Source organism: Rana temporaria, chromosome 3 (assembly GCF_905171775.1).
Source record: "Rana temporaria chromosome 3, aRanTem1.1, whole genome shotgun sequence".
NCBI classification, from domain to species: domain Eukaryota; kingdom Metazoa; phylum Chordata; class Amphibia; order Anura; family Ranidae; genus Rana; species Rana temporaria.
In genome coordinates this window covers 434,561,328-434,579,113 of record NC_053491.1, presented here as the reverse complement: position 1 = coordinate 434,579,113, position 17,786 = coordinate 434,561,328, and positions in this window count along the sequence as shown.

The window sequence follows — 17,786 nt, the reverse complement described above, 5'->3', positions numbered from 1 at the left end:
AGTAATACAGAGAGAGGGAGACCCCATTCTCTGTCCTGCTGCCTTTTATATCAATCTGATAGTTTTATGATCTATCTATCTACCTGACAATCTATTTCTCTAATTACATCAGTCTACCCAATTAACTGTCTCTCATATCTCAGGTTCAAACAGCTACCTCTCCCTCCCTCTAACACTTATTATAACTAAATATGTAACTTTATTCTCTCTCTCTCTCTCTCTCTCTTTATTCCTTCCTTTTCTTTTTCTTTCTTCCTTCTCTTTCTTTCATCATTCCTTTTCTTTCTTCCTTCCTTCCTTCTGTTCCTTTCCTTCCTTTTCTTTCTTCCTTCCTTCTGTTCCTTTCCTTCCTTTCCTTTACTTTCTTCTCTTTTTCTTTCTCCCTTCACTGTCTTTCATCATTTTCTTTTTCCTTCTTCCTTTCCTTCTTTCCTTTCCTTCCTCCTTTTACTGATTCTTCCGTCCTTTTCATTTCCTTCCTGTCTTTTCTTTTCTTTCTTTCTTTCTTCCTTCCTTCTTTTTCTTTCTTCCTTCTCTGTCTTTCATCATTTCCTTTTCTTTCTTCCTTTCTTCCTTCCATTCCTTTCCTTCCTTTCGTTTTTTTCTTCTCTTTTTCTTTCTCCCTTTGCTTTCTTTCATCATTTCCTTTTCTTTCTTAATTCCTTTTTTTCTTAATTTCCTTCCTTCCCTGTTCCTTCTTTCCTTTCCTTCCTCCCTTTTCTGTTTCTTCCTTCATTTTCTTTTCCTTCCTTTCTTCCTTCCTTCCTTCCATCATTTCCTTTTCTTTATTCCTTCCTTTCCATTTCTTCATTCATTTCCTTCCTTCCTTTCCTTTTTTTTCTTTCTTCCTTCCTTCCTTCCTTCCTTCCTTTTTCTTTACCCCCTCTTTTTCTTTCATCATTCCATTGTCTTTTCTCTTCTTCCTTCCTTTCCTCCTTCCTTTCTTCATTCCTTTCTTCCTTCCTTTTTCTGTCCTTCCTTCCTTCCTTTCTTCCTTCCTTCCTTCCTTCCTTTCTTCCTTTCTTCCCTTCTTCCCTTCTTTCTTTCCGTTCCTTCCTTTTCTGTTTCTTTCTTCCTTTCCTTTATTTCCTTCTTTCATTCCCTTCCTTTCCTTCATTCCCTCCTTCCTTCCTTTTTTTTCTTTCCTTCTTCTCTTTCTTTCATTGTTTCCTTTTCTTCCTTCCTTCCCTTTTCTTTCTTCCTTCCTTTTCTCAGATAACCTCAAATAGTCAAATATATGTGTTTCTATATTTCTGACCTTCCTTCTACCTACTACATACTCAATTATTTTTTAGCCATGGAACTAAGATAACACAACTGGAGCGACACCTTTCTCTCACTGTCCTGCTGTCCATCATATTAATCTGCCAGTTTAATAATCTATCTATCTATCTATTTATCTATCTATCTATCTATCTATCTATCTATCTATCTATCTATCTATCTATCTATCTATCTATCTATCTATCTATCTATCTATCTATCTAATTTTTTATTATCCATCTACCAAGCCATCTATCTCTTTCTGTTTTCACTCTATCCTAACCTGTTGCTTTGGGACATAGCAGTTTGGATGTAGTCAATGCATTTTGCAGACCCTAAATCCATGCATGTGCTTGCAATTCAGCACCATGGACAGCTCTATCATTGTGTTAATAGAGGAAACAGAGGACAGCTCTCTTTCTCTCTCTCTCTCTCTCTCTCTCTCTCTCTCTCTCTCTCTCTCTCTCTCTCTCTCTCTCTCTCTCTCTCTCTCTCTCTCTCTCTCTCTCTCTCTCTCTCTCTCTCTCTCTCTCTATCTATCTATCTATCTATCTATCTATCTATCTCACACTCTTTCTCTCTCTAACAACCATTCTAAAAGATTCCCCAACAGCAATGAAAAGTAAAGTTCCCCATAGACCATAGGCAGAAGCTTGAGTGATTGGTTGGACCTGGAAGCACCACCCAGCTTGGCAAAAGTTGGTTTACAAATCAGCAGATCTAGGTGGAAAGTTATCGGCTGAACAGTGACTGCATCCTTCCAGGAGCCACAGCTGCACACATACAATTATGATTTGATCTACATGTTTAGCATGGATGGGAGAATTGAGTGATCCTTTCTCTGTTTATCGTAATTCTGGCCGTCTATGCCCAGCTTTAGTCTATTGCACATGGGGAGTATTTACTGCAAAACGCTGAAAACGCTGGGTAAATACCACATGAACAGACGTTAAACTCAGTTTACAGAGGGAAATAAATAATTAAATTCATGTGGTAATGAAGTAGCGGTCCATGCATGTGGTATTTAAGTAATGTGTATGAGTTTAACTGGTTGTAACAGTCATGGTTGTTAAGGAGTGGGCGGCTGCCACGTCCTTCACAACTGATGAGTTAAGAAAAGCATTGGCAGCTCTGCAAAATCACGGAAAAAATTGCATTGTCTCCCCCCCCCCTTTAGATCTGTTATGTATGGATATTGAGGGGAACCCCACACCAAAATGTAAAAATCCCCCACCACAAAATCCATATCAGACCCTTATTCAAGCAGGCAGGTGAGAAAAGGGATGAGCGAGCATCCTCCACCCTCCAGAATCATACCAGGCAAATCTTTTGATGACGTTCCGGTATCAGCGAGGAACCCCTTTGACAGCTGGTGACTCATTGGTTGTTACGAACGCGGCGGCCACCCTTTCCTTACCAACCAGCCCACTTCTTAACAACCAGCTATTTACTAAATGACCACAAGCTTTCACTACTAAAATAATGCATCACTTCATAAAATAGCACATACAGTATTTTATTAGCGTTTTTTTGAATGCCCAAAAACATTTTGAAAAAACTCTGGGTGGTATTTTACTGCATTTCTTAAAGTGGTAGATACCACTTTGTAAATGGAGCCCATCCACTGTCACCTTGCCCATGGAAGGCAAATGACAGTGTCTTTGCAAAGAGCCCCCCCCCCCCCCACACACATTACCAGAACTCCCTCACTCCTCTTTTCTCCTCTGCAGCTAGAGCAGAAAAGGCTGGCAAACCAGGGGAGTGCTTAGTATACTTCCCTTGTCATGTGACAGTGCTCAGGCTTAGCTATTGGCTTTAGACCTGAGAACTGTCACTGGGGAGGAGGTCAAATACCGCTCTGTAGCTGGTGCTAGGTATTGTCTTTGGCTGCAGAGGTGGAAGGAGTAGTAGGGATAACTGGTAAAGTAAGTATAGAGGAGTCAGGGCCCTGATGCCCAACCTGTGGCCCGGAAACCACTTGCTGCTTTTTGGTATATGATGTGTGGCCTTCAGTAGTCTGTAGTAGGGTAACAGCAGTGAGCTCTACTAGTCTCATGTAACATGTTCCCAGCTTCATATTGTCTTCTGCAACATATCCCCAGCTAAAAATGTAGCATTTCCACAGTCTCTGGCACTCAATTCCTCCATTAGGTCTGCAGTTTATGACAGTCCTCTCAAGAATTACATATATTGAACATTATGTGCGGCCCTTTGGTAATTTTAGGGGCCATATTTGAGGCCCACTTTAATTCATAAGTTGACAACCACTGAGTCAGGGGATCCTTTGCAGAGACACATACTTTGCCTGCATGTGCAAAGTATCTCTTGCAGTGGGGTTGTACCTGCATTATAAGGGTTGTTTGTTTAGATCTAGGGTAACAATAAAATGAGGTTTATTTACTCGATCCTCTGCTCCTCCCCACAGCTAGACCGATCTCTGCATCTTATTCTCCCTCATGCTCCAGTGGTCTAGGCTCACAAATTAGGGTGACCAGACATCCCCGGTTTCCCTGGACCAAGTCTGTCCCTGGTTTTGTCCCCGGATTGGATTTAAACAGGGGCTGGGGCAATTTCAAAGACAGTCAGTGCAGAATTAAAAAAAAGAGGTTCAGAAATACATACCCCTGCTCTAGCTTAGGGGGAGGGAGCAGAGGGAATATTTCTTTAGTTTTGGGTGCATGCCCATTCAGCTCCGCTCGCATGTTCTTCTGCCTTGGCTCAAGGCCTGGCCAGCCGCCTGCCTATCTCCTTAGTGATATTCCTCCGCTCACCACCCAGTTGTAGCCGAGGCCTGGAGAGTGAGACTTGACAGGCTGTGAGGCGAGTGTCAGGGAGTCGCTGATTGCCGCCTTTACTAGTAAAAAAAAGATGTCCTCGGATTTAATTTTAAAAATGTAGTCACCTTACACAAATAGGCAGCCTCTCAGTGGCCAAGCCTTGGAGCTGAGCAGCTATATATTTGCATGGAATAGCCCCGATAAAGCTGTGCCAAGAGCACAGTTACTGGTGGCTAATGGAAAGCTCTTGTTCACTGCTTGCGATCAGGAGCTTTCCAATCATGTGATTGCCGTGACAGGCAATCACGGCGGTCACATGACCATATGCCCCGCACGACTCCTGCCATTTTAAAGCCATTAAAGGGCTCTAAGGGTTAAGACCAAAGCTAGAAGGACAGCCAGATCATGGAGGAGTGCCGTCTGCTGTGGGGGTGCAGAGGACCAGATAAGTAAAACTGTTTCTCCCCTAGACAAAGCGCACAAGGGATATTTGTTTTAGTTGCCTGGAATTGGACTTTAAGCACATTACACAAAACAAAGATAGGCTGTAAGAACTGTGTACTCTTTGTGAATTTTGATTTTGGATGTGCCTTTTCTTCAAAAAAGATAATGATCCGCAGCAGACTTGAGCCCTCTATATCTCCACAATGCTGCTTGAGACAACAGGATTTCCCTGTCTGCACAATATCACGGTGATCTAATTCTGGATACATGCAGACCGTGAAATCTCAAAAAAAGTAGACCCGCCTGAATTTAGCAACAGCAATCTGTGTAGCAGTGCTAGAGATTTAAATGACAGCACAGGGATTCCTGGAGCTCACATTATTTATCAAATTGGACGTAAACTGGTATTCTGTAGGATGATTTGTGTCTTTACCAGTCTTCTCGGTCTTTGCTTCTTTAAAGTGAACATACGCTTTGCCTATATGAAAGCAAACCTAAGGCAAAGCTATCTATACTTATCTTCCCTTCACTACCCAGCCATTCCTTTCAGCCATGGAAGTGAAGACAATCACTGTGTAAGATTTAAACGAGAAGTGTGGGAATAAAAACAAACATTCATACACTAAATCACTTCAATGTCTAAATGATCAAAGACTGTGATCACTAGGTTCTCGGTCTTCAGGCTTCAGAGGGCCAGTGACTGTCAGTCTCCGGCTCTCTGCTCTGCCCCTCCAGTGCTCACTGGAGAGCCAGACTGTGGAGGGAGTGGCTGGTCAGGCATCTGGGCAGATCCTGACATTATGGACAGTATCCCTGCAGAGCTTGGAGCAGCTCTGTGATTAAATATGGGTCAAAGTAGTGCAGAACCAAGTGCACTCCAGTGACCCAAAGGAGAAGTTGGGCCAAACGAGCTTTGGCCTTACTACTCCTTTATGTCAGTCTGTTTGGAGCTCATGCAGACCAATATACTCTGTCCTTTTTCCCATACGACCACACTGGGGAGTGCAGGGCCGGTGCTACCACTAGGCAAACTAGGCAGCCACCTAGGGTGCCCTGATGCCTAGGGTGCCCGGCCACTGGTGTTCCTTCTCTTTTCTCTCTACAGCAAGCACCTAAGTCTCAGTATTAGTAGACTACCGCCGTTCTGTTCGCACATATTGGCAGAGGCACAGTGGCGGCAGAGGACTATGTCCCAACTCCTGAATGGATGGAAGCAAGCAAGCAAACCCATCATGGGTACTGGTAGGCTGTATTTGACGGCCGCTGGTGAGGCTACATTTGATGGGCACTGGTGAAGCTGCATTTGATGGGCACTGGTAGGCTGCATTGATGGGTGCTGGTGAGGCTACTTGGTTGGGCGCTGGTGAGGCTGCATTGATGGGCACTGGTAAGGCTGCAGTGATGGGCGCTGGTAGGCTGCATTTGATGGGCGCTGGTGAGGCCATATTTGATAGGCGCTGGTAAGGCTGCATTTGATGGGCACTGGTGAGGCTGCATTTGATGGGCGCTTCATTAAAAAGGCGGGGTTTACATGGGCAGGGAAAATGGGGTGGAGTCAAGGGATGAATCCTTGCACCAGCCCTGGGGGAATGAGTCACATACTCCCCCATAATGGGAAAATAAAGCAGTGGGAAATCAAAGTGAACATGAGTATATGCAACAGAAGTGCGGATGGGGTGGACATTTAAACATTTAAAGCCATACTCCAAACCATGCCTATTTTTTTTAGTTGCTGATAGATTGGGGAAGAGTAAAATCTTCTGTCAAGGTGTATTTCTGTTTGTGACCCCATTGGTGAGATTTAATTAATTTCCTATCCATGTCAACAGAACAAGAATTGAGGAAAGCTCAGTGGGGCAGGAAGACACAGGCAGTGATAATAACCTGAAAGAGGTTCTATTCCTTTTCCTGTTTACTTAAAAATAGGGATGTGTTGCATTCTGTGTTCCCATTGGAGGGATTCCCCCATCACTTCTTCTATAGACAGGGAGTGAGAGTTCCTCCCAATGGGCACACAGATTACAAAGGAACACACAAAATAATTTTGAGTTCCATTATCTACCCTAAAAATATTTAAGTTGCATTAGCAAAGGTTTGATTTTCTATCAAAAAATGCTGGGGTAGATCCACAGAGAAATAGATGGGCGCAGCGTATCAGAGATACGCTACGCCGCCGTACCTTACCTGGCAGGATTTCGAATCCTCAAAGAATTTGCGCCTTAAGTTACGGCGGCGTAGTGTATTTCTGGCGGCGGATTTCAAATTGGGCGGGTAGGGGGCGTCTTTCATTTAAATGAAGCGCGTCCCCGCGCCGAATGAATTGCGCATGCGCCATCCCGAAATTTCCCGGCGTGCATTGCACTAAATGACGTCAGAAGGACGTCAATTTTTTTAACTTAGACGTGAGTTACGTCCATCCTGATTCACGGACGACTTACGCAAAAAAAAAAAAAAATCAAATTTCGACGCGGGAACGACGGCCATACTTAACATGGCAAATCTAACTATACGCCGCAAAATACCAGCTTTAACTATACGCCGGAAAAATCCGACTAGAGACGACGTAAGAGAATGCGACGACCGCGCGTACGTTCGTGGATCGACGGAAATAGCTAATTTGCATACCCGACGCAGAAAACGACGAGAACTCCACCCAGCGGACACTGAAGTATTGCATCTACGATCGGAAGGCATACGAAGCCGTACGCCTGTCGGAGCGAACCCAGATGCCGTTGTATCTTGGTTTGAGGATAAAGTACGCCGGCGTATCAGTACGCCGGTGTACTCGCTCTGAGGATCTGGCCCGCTGATTTTAACCTGTATGTGAAAAATGTCAAAATTGTCCTGGATAGCAAGTAGTTAGGTCATTGGTCCAAACTGCGGCCCGTCAGCCAGATGTGGCCCTTTGCTTGCCCTTATCTGGCCCTTGGGGCACTATTCCAGCATCTGACCCCAATAATAGGGCACTTTTCCTTTCATTAAAACCAAAGATGGGACACTGACATCGGGGAGTTATCTACTTCCACTGACCCCAGTCCGCCCCCCCCCCCCCCTTAAGACAGTAAACTGGCCCTTTAAGAATAATGGAAAGTCTGGAGACCCCTGGGTTAGGTGAACCTGTCACACACTAAAGTATTAGTTCACAGACACCCAGATAGCACATTTTTTCCACTTTTATAAAAAATGTAACAAGTTGGGAAGAATGATCATCATGCCTACGGGATGCTCTGAGCAGAACTAAATCCTCTGTAGGTCCCTGGAGCTCTAGCTAGTGTGGAAATGCACAACACAATCATTTTACCCCAGGGTAACTCTTGAAATAATATCAGGTCCCAGGGAACCCCTGCTAAAATTAATTCATTGGGAGTAAGGGAAGAACGCCCCTTACTTTGGTGCTCAGTGGACAGAATGCCCCCTTTAAAATGGAGGTAAAAATCCCACCCTTACAGACAGCAATAGATAATTGGTATAAAGCCGCTGGCTCTGCCAAGTGGATCTAAAACTATGTAGGCACCGTCAACTATACCCTTTTACACCCAAAGGAAATCTTAAAATAATTTTCAGTTCTCTGGGAACCCTAGCTAAAATGATTAATTTGGTGGTCATTGGGAGGAATGGTCCTTAAGTTGGTGGCCAGTAGGAAGAATACCATCCTTATGGTGGTGGTCAGAATGCTACTCTGAAGCCTCGTACACATGGCCGGTTTTCCCAATGGGAAACCTGCAAGGAGAGCTTTTGGCCGGGAATCCCGGCCGTGTCTATGCTCCTCACAGTTTTTTCTCGCTGGGAAAACCGGCAGACTTTTGCCCGGCGGATTTTGGCAGTTTTCCTGCGGGAAAAGCTGTCATGGAGCATATACACGGCCGGGATTCCCTACCAAAGCTTCATCGTAGTTTTCCTGTCGGGAAAACCAGCTGTGTGTAGGGGGAAACCGACCGAGCAGGTTCTCGTCTTTCCCCTTGAGATTTCCGACAGGCATTTTTCCCGTCGGAAATCCCGCACATGTGTACAGGGCATCACAGACAGCATAAAAGATAATTGGTGTCATGTCACTGGCTCTTCTAAGTGGCCCTGGATGTGGAACTATGTAGGCACCATCATATGGGAGGTCATTCAGCCACAGCGCAAAGGAACCCCCAACAACCACCAGAGGAACCATAGGGTTCCAGAGAACCCTGGTTAAGAATGGCTGCTTTAATGTGATCCCCTGCAGCGATGGGTCATCTGTACTCATCCACATCATGGCTACTGACATCTTCCCTTGGTTCCCTTCTTCTGGGTCCACTGTCTTCCAGGTCAACCATTAAGCAGCCACTGATGATGTAACTCCCACACATGCACACTGACATTAAATCATCCCAGGACTCAACTCAATGCTCGGCTTAAAGATTTCAGGAGTGGACATGCATCCCAAAAAGTGTACATTATTAAAAAAAATCAATAGTAAACAGGTAATGCAATTGTTGCCAGAATTCACGTACAAAAACCATTTAACCGGTGGGCGTGGCTACCACACGGCTGAATGGACGCCTGAGACAGGAGCTCTGCTTCATCGTCTGGGATATCGGCCTACTGAGGCACTGTGGACTACTTTAAAACACCCGTGCGACAAGCTAAAGTCGCGCTCGTCACCCGGAGATGACTAAAAAGCGGAAAACCGCCGCTCACCCAGCGAAATTGGAGGATTTCTTCTCCCCAGGCCTAGCAGCGCGTCCCAAGATGGCGCTGGTGGTGGATCTCCGGCCTCTGTGGGAGGCTCATCCATCTTCACACCGAGCCCAGGATCGAGGGAAGGGACACAATGCCGCTCCCCAGAGGCTTCTACTCCCCTCTCCTGCAGCCCGGTGAAGTCGAAGCCCCTCTTGTCAGCTGAGCCGCATGGCTCTCAGGTCAGTGTACTGCAGGGGTCTATGGAGGACACACGTGAGCTTTCTGCTCCCATCAATGCTTTCCCCACTTCCAACCTGCCTGTATCTGACACTACATTGAAGGACATGTTGGTCTCCCTACAAAGTTCCCTGCATTCAGACATGATGGAATGCATAAGGAGCTTTAAGATGGAGATAGGGGAGCTGGGTGGCAGGGTGGACCATGTGGAAAAGAAAATGGGAGAGTATGCCTCCTCCTATAACTCCCTGGTGGACTCTCATAATGACCAATCAGACAAAGTCGCATGGCTCAAGGCCAAAGTCGCAGATCTCGAAGATAGATCTCGCAGGAATAACGTCAAGTTACGGGGTGTTCCTGAAACTGTCCTGCCTGCTCAGCTCCATCAATATGCCCGTGAGCTTATGGGGTCACTCCTGCCTTCTACACCTGACTCTGAGCTAGTAGTTGATAGAATCCATCGCCTGCCCAAACCTGCACACCTCCTGGAAAATGTCCCCAGGAATGTCCTGATGCGGGTACATTTTTACCACGTGAAGGATCAATTTATGCTGGCCTTTCGCAAAAACCCCCATTCATCTGACCGATATACTAATCTACAAGTGTTTGCGGACCTCTCGCAGCACACTATGCAGAGACGCAGGTCCCTCCTTCCTGTCACGAAAGCACTCCGCAACCACAACATCATCTACAAGTGGGGCCAACCGACCAAACTCATTATAACTAAAGACGGTGCTTCAAGTGCAGTCACGAACCTGGAAGAGGGGCTCGCACTCTTACGCAAATGGGACATTCTGCCTGAACACCCCTCGGTGGGAGCAGCTCCCACCTCCACCTCCAGGGTTCAGACTCATGACGACTGGACACTGGTGTCGCACAAACGCAATAACAAAAATAAATCATAAAGCCCCTGTGCCTCAGGAATACTGTTATCTTTATTACATTGATTCCCTGACCTCGCTGGAGCTCCTTTCCCACGAACTTCCCCTCCTTGAACTATGTGCAGCTACCCTGCATCCAGATCCCGGACGGGATCTCCCTTTTTATTCACACTGTTTTTTGCTTGTGCTATGACCTCCTTATTTTCAGTTCTCACAACTTCTCTCCCTTTCCTTGCTTCTCCTGAGATAGATACTGTACTGTTTTCAATGAAGACATCCCGCTCAACATCTGTACTCGCCGCCTGGACCTGGCTGAATCTGGAGGACCTGATGCGGTGTCATAAGGTACTGTTATCATTTTCTTGAATGACCACTTATGGCCCTAACGATAACCTCCTTTAATGTCCGAGGCCTGAATCACCCGGTTAAGCAAGCTTCTGTGTGGAGAGAGGCCCTAAAGCTACGCTCAGACGTTCTCTGCCTACAGGAAACCCACCTGACGGCCTCTGGCGCGCCTCCCTTCCACCACATCAGATTTCCCCATATCTTTTAGGCCCCCAAAAAAAAAAAAAGGGGTTCTCATTGCCATCAAGGACTCTGTAAATTTTTCTCTTCAAGACTCGCTGGTCAATCCTGACGGCAGGTTCTTGGTCCTAGTTGGGACCCTCAACAACAAATTGTACACACTGGTCAACCTCTATGCGCCCAACACTCACCAACTTCGCTTCTTGAGGAAACTTTTTTGCAAAATCAATAAGATAAGAAAAGGCGCTCTGATCATGTGTGGGGACTACAATCTGACGGTTGACTTTGAGATGGACACTACATGTAGGTCCAAACGACCCCAGCCTGCTTTATACTCCCTGCTGCATGCTGAAAGTATGTTCGATGTCTGAAGGTGCCAACACGCAAGCGAAAGAGACTACTACTTTCATTCCCCCAGACATAACTCATATTCACGCATAGATTTTTTGGTAGATAAAATTTTGCTACAGAGGGTGTCCTCGTCCGCCATCCACGACATCACGTGGTCTGACCACGCTCCGGTGTCGTGGTGGTGGACGGGGGGGCCCTTTGTTTGGAGGGCAGATCCTTACCTGCTTCAGCAACCCTCCCACATGGCTTACCTGTCCACTGATCTGGAGGAATTTTTTACTGTGAATTCTGGGTCTGTCTCCAATCCGTTTTCCATTTGGTGTGCCCATTAGGCCTATATTAGAGGCATATTGATCCAACTTAGTGCATGGGTAAAGAGGCAGAGAGCACAGAAATTAGACTCCATACTCTCTGAAATTGGTTCCCTAGAATCGCAGAACAAGCAGACCCCTGACTCCTCGACGGCTGCTAAATTGTATAGGTTGCGACCTCAGGAGACTGCTTCTTGAGCGTTATCACAAACATGTCCAGTCTCTTAAACTGACCCACTATGCGTCCGGTAACCGGGCGGGTACATTTTTGGCTCAGCGACTGAAAAGTTGCAGAGTGAAAGCCACTATCCCCTTCCTTGTCAAAAACCCAGACGGTAGTAAAATGTATAACCCTCAGGACATAGCAAAGGCCTTCGCGGAGTTCTACTCCACCCTTTATAATCTCCGAGTTCTGAGTGATACTCTGGCTGACAGGTCAGTGAGAGAGGCCTGTCCAGGTACGCTGTACCCACTCCGGCCGTCATAACTGTACCTGAATCCGGCTAATTGTGTTTTTTTTTCTCAAAATTGGCGTTCTTCTTTTGTTTATAGTGCAAAAAATAAAAACCGCAAGAAGTGATCAAATACCTCCAAAAGAAAGCTCTATTTGTGGGAAAGAAAAAGGACATACATTTTGTTACAGCGTCGCATGACCGCCCAATTGTCAGTTAAAGCAAAGCAAGGCCGTATCGCAAAAAATGGCCCGGTCATTGGGCAGCCAAATCTTCCAGGACTGAAGTAATTAAAAATGTTTTTAATTACAGTATATATTTTAAATATCAAGTTCAGTATTTTGCAAAGAAACCCAGCCCTCTCCCTAAATTAAAAAATTTGCTATGCTAAATCTGCACTAGGCAAGTCAAGTCAATGGGATATTTTTGGGCAGCCGTGGACAGGCCAGCACTAGAGTATTACCAGCTGGAGTGTAGACAATGCAGGAGGCCACCAATGTCAGAGGAGGTAGGACACCTTTCACCAAAAATGATGGAGCAGGTTAGGGCTACCCTAGGGCGCAATAATATATTCCCCTAGCTATCATAAATACCTATTTCTGTGATTTTCACATTTGTTGGGAAATCTCCATGTGACGTAGAAACCTCTTCACACATCTCAATAAGAGAATGGAAGAGAAGTGTTAACCATCCATGCGCCAATTCAGTCCATAACATGCATGGTGCAAACAGACGCAGGTTCTGGTGCTACAATCAACAAGCAGATGTCCCCTTAAATGTGAGGCAGACACCTGCCTGTCTATTGCTAGGCTTTAATCATTCCCTCTGCACAATACGTGATTAATGTATTGCGACATGTAAGCCCATTCCAGATAAGAGGAATCCATGTCGCTTAATCCTATTGATTTTCTCAAGACTCTAAACCTAGAAAATAGGCTCAGCCTTGTGGCCTGTTACGGAGAATTTTAGCAAGATTCAAGCTCAGATGAATCTTCTCAATCCTATTAAGTGAAATAGAAACTATTTTTTGTTATAAAGGTTGCGGAAGAACAACGGCCCGGATTCAGAAAGGAGATACGACGGTCGTAACTATGCGACTGATTCAGAGAATCAGTTATGCATAGATTTCCCTAAGATCCGACCGGCGTAAGTGTCTTACACCGTCGTATCTTAGGCTGCATATTTACGCTGGCCGCTAGGTGGCGCTTCCGTATATATACGCCAATTCAGAAACGTACGTCTGGCCGGCGCATTTTTTTACGTTGTTTACGTTAGGCTTTTTCCGGCGTAAAGTTACCCCTGCTATATGAGGAGTAGCCAATGTTAAGTATGGACGTCGTTCCCGCGTTGAGTTTTGAAAATTTTACGTCATTTTCGTAAGTCGTTTGCGAATAGGGCTTACGTAAGTTACGTTCACGTCTAAAGCAATGACGATTTGCGGCGTAATTTCGAGCATGCGCACTGGGTTTCCTATCATCTGTGCCCAGTCTTGCCACACAGAGTTAATCCAGCTCTGAGAAATCCTCTTTTATTGTTCAGTAAAATAAAAGGGACTTGCAGAGAAAAACCTTAGTCCGTTCTGCCCCCTTGCTGTGAGTGACATGTTATTTACATGTCTCATGCACTAGCCTGGAGATAGGCGTTATTTGTTAATTTCCACCCCCACTCTTTTTCTGAAGTCATGTGGTTACTTTTCTGAGTTTTGACTGGATGTTAGTGATCATAGCAGAATTTAGTGTAAGGAATACATAGGAAAAAATACATGTTGACAAGGGGAGTGTAGAGGAGGGCGGGGAGTCTACTGACATCACGACTCCACCCACCGAGCTCCAGACAACAGACCCACCCACAGAATCTGCAGTTTTTCAGTTCTTATAACAGACAGAGGGGAGACATTTGACAGGTAAGGATACATGCAGGAGACGCGTTTATCCTTATAGATCAGCACTATGGCAGTAGTTTAGAAAGGATGAGAGGGGGTATACATCTTTAATGGATGGGCCCCCCCTGCTTTCTCAGCCCTTTTTACCCCAGCGAAACTATCCTATTTCAGGGAATCCCTACTAAGATAAGTCTATTGGGGGCAATTGGGAAAATTCCCCTTACATTGATGGTTGGTGGAAAGAATGCCCTCCTTACTGTGAATTTTAGAAAGCCACCTATACAGACATCTTTAGGGATCAGTGGTATCATCTACTGGCTTTACTAGTGATGAACCTGTATCTATGCAGGCACCATTGAATGGAAGATCATTTAGCCACAACACCAAGGAACACCTAGCAACCTCTGGAGCTTTTATATACTTTCAAAAGTAATTTTTAATGCTTTTGAAACTGCAGATTTCATTAAAACAATATTGGGTGATCCTAGTTGGAATGTTTAAGCACTTCCTGCTATAGGGTGACAACGCTTTGTCCGTTTATTCCAATTGTGCGCTATGTTGTCACGCTGTCACATAAGCTTCCAAGGAGGACTACAAGTGGTCATTTGAACACACACAGACATGAGCCATTGTTGTTATTATCAGGAAACCTACCCTGAGAATTGCCATGCAGCCATTAACAGGGTACATGTAAAAACAAAGTGACTACAAACGTGCTGAATGAGATCGTCAGCAATGTGGTACTGTACAACAAAGAATGAAATTAAGGTGAAAACAAGTAATGAAAACGAATAAAAGCAATCCTAGAGGCTAAATAGCTGCTGGATAACTTTTATAATCGGCAGGAGGGCCCCCACCGCCTTCCCAGGCTTTCCTGTGCCACCGGGAAACCCAGGCTGATCATAGAACTGGTCGGGGACTGGAACGTTTCCGATCATCTCTATGGTCTAAGAAACCGGGTGCGGTGAGCATTTTGTCACTTCCGATTTCGCCAGCTGTAATCAAACCATTAGTGGTTCCAAAAAAGCATTGGATCATACCGATCTTGGTATGATCCAAAGCTTTAAAGGGCAGAGAAGAAATCTGGGGCCTAATAGACCACAGTTGTCTCAGTAAAGAGGACCTGTCCCAATAAAGGTGCTAAAAAAAAATGTAAAGGTACAGTGTAAAAATAAGAAATATATATAAAATAAATAATAAGATAACAAAAATGTAAAGGTACAGTGTAAAAATAAGAAAAATATATAAAATAAATAATAAGATAAAAAAAATGTAAGCATCTATGTCCCCCCTTGCAAGGGCAAACACACACGTCGGTCCCACATCGTAAGTAAACAGCAATCACACCACACATGAGAGGTATCACCGCCAACGACAGATCAAGAGCAAAAATTCTAGCACTGGACCTTCTGTATAAATCTAAAATGGTAACTTGTAAAAGCTATTAAAGCGTCGCCTATAGATAATATAATTTCCTGACAGACTCCATGGGAGACTACGTGTGGGTTAACCCCGCCTCCTCTCCAATGCTAAAGAACCGCAATCCTATAAGTTTGAGCTTACCGATAGGGACTGCGTTCCTTTTTTGTCCTCCTCCATGGACCCTGCATTGCGTTTGTTCCTGTATGACGTCCGGTCGGAATGTTTTCTGCTGCTGTTAGCTATGCGATGCAACCCAGGGCCCAGCCATGGGCAAGGGAGTGGTTTTGGGCTTATGATACCCCTATGGTGGAGGGGAGGTGGCCCATGTATACCAGGATGGACGTCGGGCAAGCTTCATCTCGGCTGGCAAGGTCTGAACTTTTCTCCTAAATACATCCATGGCAGTTGTTTGTGTCTGTATTTTCGTCATCTGCAAAGCAGCCTCGTGGGCCTCCACTAATACCTTTATTTCACACCAATGCATAGAACCTGCTTCTCTTTCCTCTGTGAACTTTGGTTTAAGAATCCTGTCAGTTGACGGGGCAAATTAAAAACTCTTTTGTCCAGCAAACCCTCCCATGTGGTTTGGCTAGTTATTTGCCACACATAGTCTGCCATGGAGTCTGTCAGGAAAACTGAAAATGTATTATCAAATACTTACCGTAATTTTCCTTTCCTGATGGACTTCATGGCAGATGGAGTTCCCACCCATGTGTCTAGAGTCGGCTAGTTACGAAACGCATAGGTGTGCGCAGCCTATTGCATTAGGGTGTGCACCCCAAAGCGCAAACACACTTGCGTGTGTGTGTGTGTATATATATATATATAGGGCAATGTACGGCGTCGGTAGAGCAGTGGAAGATGTCAGTAGGGCAGAGGTTGGTGTCAGTAGATTATTTTTCAATTACATTTTTACAATTGTATTATTTTTTATAATATTTTTTTACAATCTTTTTTATTAAATTTTTTTAAGATTTTTTGAGGTGCCCCATTGGGGGGCTTTGGTGAAATATCAGGGGTCTAAACACGCCCCTGTGATGTCTCACTTTTGAGACAAAGAAAGGGACCGAGGACAGTCCCTTTCTCTTCAGCCAAGCATCAGGGGGAATCGGCCCAGCAAAGGGTGATTAGGGTGTGCCCAGGCACACCTGGCACACCCTGTGCGCACGCCTATGACGAAACGCAGTCCCTAGCGGTGAGCTCAAACTTATGGGTATGGGGTCCTATAGCATTGGAGAGGAGGCGGGGTTAACCCACGTAGTCTGCTATGGAGTCCATCATGAAAGGAAAATTATGGTAAGTATTTGATAGTAAATTTTCAGTTTTATTTAGTTTGTTGCCATTCCACAGGCGTGCGCCATATTGAAGCGTGACATGTTTGGTATCTATTTACTCATCGTAATTCATCTTTTACATTTTGCCAAACAATTGGGCATTATATTGAATTTTTATGCATTGAAATTCAGTGTATTTTTTACAACAAAATTGTTTTTAACCACTTGCCGCCCGCCAATGACATATTGACGTCGGCAAAGTGGTTGTAGAATCCTATCGCTGCGATGCGGGGGCGCGCATCGCAGCGATCGTTGTTGCAGGGTGTCAGTCTGACACCCCGCAACACCGATCAAGGTAAAGAGTCTTTCACGGAGACTCTTTACCACGTGATCAACCGTGTCCAATCACGGCTGATCACGATGTAAATAGGAAAAGCCGGTAATCGGCTTTTCCTCACTCGCGTCTGTCAGACGCGAGTAGAGGTGGGCCGATCGGCTGCTCCTGTGACAGGGGTGGTTTGTGCTGATCGATTATCAGCACAGCCCCCCCGAGGATGCCCACTGGACCACCAGGGATGGGCATATAGACCACCAGTGGAAAAAAAAAGGATGCCACCCTAGACCACCAGGGATGAGGAGGACACACAAAATGGATGCAAATCAGTGCCGCAATGGATGCCAATCAGTGCCCACAATGGGCATCACTGATTGGCAGGCATTGTTTGGCACTGATTGGCATCCATTAGTACAACACATACAATAGTGCCCATCTATGCCCATCCATGCCGCCTATCAGTGCCCATCCATGCCGCCTATCCGTGCCCGTCTGTTCCGCCTATCCGTGCCCGTCCGTGCCGCCTATCCGTGGCCATCTGTGCCGCCTATCTGTGCCCGTCCGTGCCGCCTATCTGTGCCCATCTGTGCCACCTATCCGTGCCCATCCATGCCGCCTATCCATGCCGCCTATCAGTGCCCATTCGTGCCGCCAATCAGTGCCGCATATTAGTGCCCATCAATGCCACCACATCAGTGCCACCTCATCGGTGCCCATCAGTGCCACCTTATCAGTGCCCGTCAGTGCAGTACCATCAGTGCCCACCAGTGAAGGAGAAAACGTACTTATTTACAATGTTTTATAACAGAAACAAAAAAAACTATTTTTTTCTAAATTTTTGGTCATTTTTTTATTTTTTTTGCAGAAAATAAATATCCCAGAGGTGATCAAATACCACCAAAAGAAAGCTCTATTTGTGGGTACAAAATGATAAAAATTTAGTTTGGGTACAGTGTAGCACGACCGCGCAATTGTCATTCAAA